Source organism: Corvus brachyrhynchos, unplaced genomic scaffold (genome assembly GCF_000691975.1).
Source record: "Corvus brachyrhynchos isolate BGI_N302 unplaced genomic scaffold, ASM69197v1 scaffold86, whole genome shotgun sequence".
NCBI lineage: Eukaryota > Metazoa > Chordata > Aves > Passeriformes > Corvidae > Corvus > Corvus brachyrhynchos.
The window spans coordinates 101,294-109,050 of NW_008238647.1; positions in this window are offsets into that span (position 1 = coordinate 101,294).

The following is a 7,757-nucleotide window of genomic DNA, read 5'->3' on the forward strand; positions in this document are numbered from 1 at the left end:
AAAACTATCTTTTTCTCTCCACTAACTATAAAGGCAGCTTAATGTCTTTATCTCTGTTAACAATTTTTCTTCTTCACAGCTAGGTTTGGTCCAATTAATTGCTTCTGTACGAGTAAAGTTGCCTAGTAAAGCTAGGACAGACTTGAAGATTGAGTCAGCCTTGATGGAAATCCTTATCAGCTCCCTGTCAAACCTATCTTTTTCTTTGCAAATGATTCTTGATCATTTGAAAGGCAAATTTGAATGCAATGTGTGAATTCCTGTGAATTTAGTCTTTCACAAACTCATTTAAAGATTCTTTACAATTTTTGCTAATTTCTTAGGAACTTATGGAGACTACCATTTAATTTTATTCTTCAGCAGCAGGTAGCTACCAAAGCAAAGATCACTCTTCCTAAGATAAACAAACAAAAAGCTTTTTCAGATTCATTGTGTGTGGTAGAAATATTTCATGTTCTCTGCTCAAGGCTGTTGGGCACTTAAAATGAGTGCATACCACATATCCACACTCCAATGTGTTTTTCAGAAATTGCAACTAGACTTATAGCTGCAATACAACTTGTCTTCAAAGGTATTTACCTGAGATAATACGTCAAATTCAATTGTTAACGTACAGGGCAAAATTTCATGTAATTTTCATTTTTTATTGACTTTTGTGAAGACTATAGCACTTTGGCAAGGAATTAGGTAAATTGACCTATGTAGACCTACACCAAGAGTGGATTTTGGGTCTCAGTAAAGCATAATATTTGCAAGAAATCTTTCTGTCTTAGCCATGAAAGCATTAGGCTGTGATCAGAGGATGAAGCCAGCCTGTGATAGGCAAGTCAGTCTCAGACTGTTAGTGTTACTGTCATATATGCATTTTGTATCTGTGTAAGGACAAGTGCAACAGCAAGAATATCAACCTAGCTTGTATAATTTTGGGGTTTTTTTGCTTTCCAAACAACTTGATACAGAGCCCACCAAATAATCGGATATCTTCATTAGATAGCAGGAACTTAAGGAGTCCACTAATTTTCTTCAGTCACTTTCAGGGAGAAATTGTGCCAAAGCAATTGCGAGTCTGTAGGAGTGAATTTTCTTCATTACCTGCAATGAACCATTATGTCAAGAAGGTTCTGTCAGGCATTCTGAAGTAATTGCATTACAAAGAACAAAGGTTTTAAGATGAATAAATTAAGTCATAAAAATATGTTGTCTTCAATTTCCTAACTAAAAAGTTGTATTTTCTGCATCTAAGGAACTGAGCTGATACCAAAAACAACTGCAGGTTTATGACAGTAAGTATTTGTTGCAATGATTATGTTTGAAATCTAATAAGCCTAATTGTGTGGTGCTCAGAAATTCTTAAAATATAGGTTTTAATCTAAATTGTGTCTCAAAAGTTTGCTAGTTGATGTATCAACTTATTTTATATTTACTTTATTAAAAAATTCTCTAACAAATAATTTCTTTGAGCAAGTTCCCTGCAGCAAAATGCTTCTTTGAGTTGCATAGATGTAAACTTAAATCAACAGACTTCAGCTCAGTAGCTACTTCTGATTTTGTGATTTATTGTAGACAAATGTTTTTCAAACCGTGTTAGGGTTTTTTTAACTTCTAGAGGACTCAACTCCAGCTATGAATTATATAATAAAAAAAAAAAGTACCAGTATTATTGCCGTAACTGATTGATACTGATAGTCAGCAGTTATTGGAGCACAGTGTCCACACTGCTGCTTTTGTAAAATGTGCTATTAATGGCCCCAGGACAAGGATGTATGTGGTACTACACTGAGCTGATAAAACATTAGTTGCATGAACTGAGCATGGGGGATGCTGAAAAAAATATTGCAATGGGCACTCAAAACACAATATTATAAGGCCTTGAAAGTGTAAGCACAAGATGATAGAAAAGCTCTAAATGCAGGCCATGAATGATTGATCACTCACTGATTATTAAAGGAATGCTGCCTGGAAACTGGGTTAAACTGGATTTAGGGATAATAGAAAAAGAACAAGGTAAGGTGATTTTTGCAAATATATAAAAAATTACCTAAAGCAGACTCAGTATCTAAGATGAAGGCAAAAACAGTATCACAGTTCTTTAAAAAGTGTGGTAAGAACTTGATTTAGAGATGACTCATCCCCCCCCCCCAGTTCTTGACAAGAACCTTTTATGAAGCTTAGGATCTACTGCAGATGTGAAAGGCTGAGCATAGTATCAGAGAAAGAAGGGACAGCAGGAAGTCTGTTTGTATCAATTTAGGCTAAATTATTTTGAGGAAAGGGAGGTAAAAATTAGGTAATTTGAATGGTAAATTTTACTGTCATTATAACCAGACTAATAATAATTTTATAAGATTGTTTTGATATGAACTAAACTAAGAACAAGTTCTTGCCTTCATATCTAGAGTTCATTACTGTAGCTCATATAAATTGTACATAGGGTTTGGTATGGTATCCTATCCTTGAGGCCTGACTTAAATCTGAATGCAAAAATTCACGGAGAACATAAGTGACCCAGGCTTTAATTTGCATGTAACAGCTGGTGGAGGATATGGGTATCTTCAGCTGATAAAGTCTGGATGACAATCAGGAAGAATCTCTCTTTGGCCCAGTGCTAATCAAGTACTTTACTGGAAGCAAACATAAAATTGTAATGTAATTTGCAGATGAATGAAACTGGTTGAGAGAAAAGGAATAATCATGTGTAAAAATTGGTTCCTAAGTGCCCCTTGATGTGCTTTTCTCATTTTAAGCCAAATATGAGTCCATATGCCTAGTAACCAGGAATATAGGTCATACTGGCCTGGTATGCACTTTCCCCAGTTGTGGCTGAGGTAATTGCTGGCATAGAAGGAGAATGTTATGTACAGAGTTACTAGGCCAATTTCTGTGCCACATAAACTGATTAAAGCAATGCTTCAATGGCCCCTATTAAAGGCGGTCAGAACAAATGTAGAGAAAAATCTCACTTGTTGTACATCTTTGTAGGACGAGACATCTCTCTCTCCATTTAATTTAATTTATCAAAGAAGAGATTTAGTAGTCATGAAATGATGACAGTACTACTGTGCAAAGAGCTATCTGACAAAGCAAAGGCATACTGACTTCCAAAGGCTGAGAGAGAGCACTAGGTCAGTTCAGGCCAAAAATCAACATCTATGAGACAATCTGTGTGTTTAACTACTAGAACTACTACAAGGAGTTCAGACAGAGGATCTGCCACTAAAGTTTAAACGCAAGCTGTTTGTCTATTTAGAAGTAGAGCAGTAGCTCATCCAGAGATCTGGAAAGTACTGGGTGAAAAGTTGTAGTCTGTGCATTGTAGGAGATCAGAATTGATTGTATAATAGGCCCCTTTGTCCTTAAACTCTATTATTTATATATCAGAATTTTTATTATCTTCTATCAGTATGTTAATAGAGTTTAATTTAAGGTATTTGGTTCCTATTATAAATTTTCATGAGACTTTTGCATGACTGCAAATCCCATTAGACATATACTTTTGAATGAAAGGTTTGGCACGCACTTTGACCTATAAAAGTCAAGAAAGTGAATTCAGGGTAATGTATACCAAAAAAGACATAAAAGCCCCCAAAGGTTTTAGCAGTAGTCAGAATTAAAGACTATGAATTCCACAGAGGACCCCAAATACATCACATCACATTTAAAGTAGACTTCTTTCAACTACCAGTAGTAGTTAACCATTAGCTGCCCATGTTTATTTGCCTATTTGTTTACTTGTTGCCCAGGACTTGTTGGCTTTGTGGGCTGGAGGCTCAAGTCCAGCTAGAGGATATCACTTGCTCTTCCCTTATCCACAAATGCTGTAACCCCATTGTAAAAGGATAACAGATTCGTCAGACACAATTTGTGGATAGTGAAGTCATGTTGGCTGTCGCCAATTCACCGTATTTTCCATGTGCCTTTGAATAGTTTTCAGTAAGATCTGCTCCATGACCTTGCTGGGCACCATGGTGAGACTGACTGGCCTGTAATTCCCTGGGTCTTTCTTTTTTTTCCCTTTTCAAATATGGGGGTTGCTTTTCCCATTTCCAGTAGCCTAACATTGCAAGCCACCAATCATTCATGTAATGCACACAAGATTTTTGCTACTGAACTGTGGAATACTTTTTTTGACGCTTGAAGTTAAAAACTAAACTGTAGTGATAATAGATGGGCAGCAGGCAGGAAGAGAGATTAATGGGAAAAAGAAATGCTTTAAAGTCTGTGTAGAGAGTAGACATCTCCCACAGTGTTTCTAGCTGCTCAGATGAAAGCTAATGCAGTATAAACCTCTAATTGTTATGACATTATATCATATTGCATTGATATGTTTCTATTAAGTTGAAAAGAAGACACGACACCATGCGAATATTTTGTGGAAATCCATACTCTTACTTTCAAAGGTACTAAAGGGAGATGTAGCGATCTTCCAGTGAATTTCCTTCCTCCTCATACTCAATGTATTTTTCTGTATCTGTTTGAGGGCTTTAAAGGAACACCCAAAACACTTGCAGCAAATATAAAGAAGTGCAATAAAAATTAAGTCTGCAAAAAGGGCCTCCTTCTAGTCAAACATAAAGATTTAACCAGCTTTCACTGAGCAGAATTTACAAAAAACATCAGACAATAAACTGGATGTCTGCTGCCCTTCGTAAGTATATTTATTAATTTCAATTAAGTTGGCACTCTGCCACATTTAAACTTAGCTCTGTCATTCAGTTTCCCCCATGCAAATGAATAGGTTGTTTGTACAGCTGAATCCATTTAGGCATTTTTAGTCAGATATTTTCCTTCTGTCTTCTAGAGACAGTGAACGTAAAAGATGCTGATGCACATTCCACACTTCACATGTGGTGCTAAAAATCCATTAGTTGTAGAACAGTGACAACACGGGCTGATCAGAGAGAGCAGTTGAAGGTCAGGTTTAAATAGATGTATAACATCAGCCAGGCTTGATTGGCCATGGCTTTAGCATGTATCTCTGAATGACTATTCAAATATTGATGTTAAGCAACCACAGAATACTGAATACACTACTTGAAATTAAAATCAAATACAAAATAGTAAAACATCAGCTTTGGACAATATTTTGAATATATTTATTAGAAAACCGTGGGATAGAAAAATTGACACATTTTGTAACAGAAAGAGAATCCTTCAGTACAGAGCATGGACTCTTGTTCTGATGTGGTTTTGCTGGCAAGACCCTTTTTCTGTGCTCCTAGATGTTAGCAGGCAGACTACTTTTACTACTGGATCGAAGTCCCTAAGGGAAACAAGGAATAGCTGACTCAGAACATCTCTTCACTACACTTTGCACTGCTTCTTAAACCTAAGCAGTAGGGGGTCAGGAAGGAATCCCTTGCGTCCCCTCACAGTGTCTTGTATCATAGTTGGCTTTTTAAAAACTAATTTGCTGATTAGTATTTCTTAAGCAAAATCAACATGCTGGGGAAGGACTACAGACACAGTTGAACTGTGAATAGTAAGAAAATAATCATAAAACTTAAAAGGATTATTTAGATCTCCTTGAAGAGCTGAAACCTTTTATAATCTCTTCAGTGAAGAAAAGTATTTTTCTCTTTTCTTTGTCTATTTTTCTGCACAATCCTGCTCACGGGCTGGACCCTGGTTTCTTCAAGTTATTTCATTATTTTTATGATGGTTGTCAGGTTTTTAGTGTCATGTTGATGGACTGGGCTTCTCTCCCTACTGTCTCTTATGTTTTCTTAGCTCTCATTCATCTTCTACTTCTGAATGGTGTTCATGTTACTGCTTGACATAAAGGTCATCTTGATATTACCCTTAAAGCTTATCCTGAATATGTTGGTCTTCATTCTTCCCTCATGGCTGATAAATGACTTTGGTTTCTTACCTCAGAAATTACAGTATAATGAGCTTCTCACTAAGTTTTCATAAACTTCTTCAATCAAAGGGTTTGAATTAGTTAATAGTTTTTCCTAAAAAGTACAGAAAATCTTTATGACATCTTTATTTCATAAAGATGACAGTTTTGAAAAATCTTTTTTGGGACAAAGTTAATCATGCTACTTTTCCAAATCTTTTCAAGGTTATAAAAACAAGTAGAAGCATTTGGTCATTATTGCTGGATTTCTACCACAGTTTCATTTTCATTGCAAGGTTCCAATCTTTGTAGGAAAACAGACTAATTTCTTTTAATATTTCACTTTCTAAAGTTATGCTCCCTTTGGGACATTAATGACCATATTTTTTGTCTTCCTTTCATTGATGAAACCAATAAACTGTTTTATTTTGATTTGCTCGCTCTTTGATGAGTCTTTTGTTTACCATCAATACACAGACTGAGACAGGTAATGTCATCAGAAAAATCAGCATTGTTATTTCCTCATAAATCCTTATGTTAGATTCTTTAGCACTCAAACCGCATAAGCAATAGTGAGATACAGGAAAACCCTAAACTGCATTGGTTGCCACTAAAAACCACTAAAGGATATTTTCCACCATCTCTACTCACAATGTTGTTCTACTTGTTACAGCAGAATATCTTTCCATGTAGTCTGCAGCATACCATAATTTTCCAAAGATCATCTCATGTGTTCCATAAATCTACTTGAGAAATGCAGACATTTTGTCAAAAAACCTGCTTGTTGATCTATATCCATTTCAATTTAAAATGTCAAAGAAGAATTTGCTCTGCATACCTAAAGTCAATATCTTAAATACCTTCCTCCTCTGCTTTTAGCTGAAAATCTATTTACTTCTTTATGTTCTGTGGTGCTGAACATTTTTGAAACACACTGAGACTTGTTACAGTAGGTACAGTCATCCATCCTTCAAAATATACTATAAAGGTGTTTCTTTTCATTTCACATTTAGTTTAAAAGCATATGGAAGTCTGGAGGATTGTTTTTGTCACTTGCTTTAAGCTTTTCTGTGATTAAATGTATCAAATCTCCATATGAAAAAATCAACTTGATCAATTCAGAAGATCTGATCTGAGTAATGTTGCTACACATTCTAGTTTCATTTTAATTTTTGATTAAAGGAAACTATAATTCAGCTGTTCAAAAATTTCATGCATTGTATGCATAAAGTATCTTTAATTGGCTTATATGGCAGCATCATCACAGTATAAATATAGGATACATTATTCTGGATCCTGCAGACTACATTGAGCTTCATTATATATCTGACATCAGTTTCAGAGAGGAGAGAGAAATGTAAGAAGGAAGCAAAGTGTGCAGCAGCCCATGGCTGCTGACACTGCTCAGATTTCTTTCTCTGGTCCATCAGGAAGTCAAGGAAACATTGTGAAAATGGACCACGGGGAGAGCCCCGAATTCTGCAGAGCCCTTTGAACACTGTTTTCTTATTCTGCTCTCAAAAGCTATATTGCTTCTTGCCAGGACTTCCATTAGAGTAGTCAGTTAAGGCCAAAGAGAACCTGATGATATGTATGTGTAAAGGTGAGTTACAAGATCTGACAGGAGTCAGGTAGACATCCAGGAGTCAGAGGAAAGTGGAGACAACATGGAGGTTTTTATGTGTCCAGTATTAGGTATCTGAAAAAGATAGTCAAGGTTTATAGTAATTGAAATAATCTCCTGAAATGCTCTTCTAAGTTCATAGATGAACATACTACATTTTTTTCAAATCTAATACTGGTGTGGAGGAGAGTCATATCTTGACAGAAAGACGGTAGACGTGAACCTTATTTTCTCTGTTCAGACACTGCATGGATGTGCATGGACATACACTCTCCTACCCTCCAAGATATATTA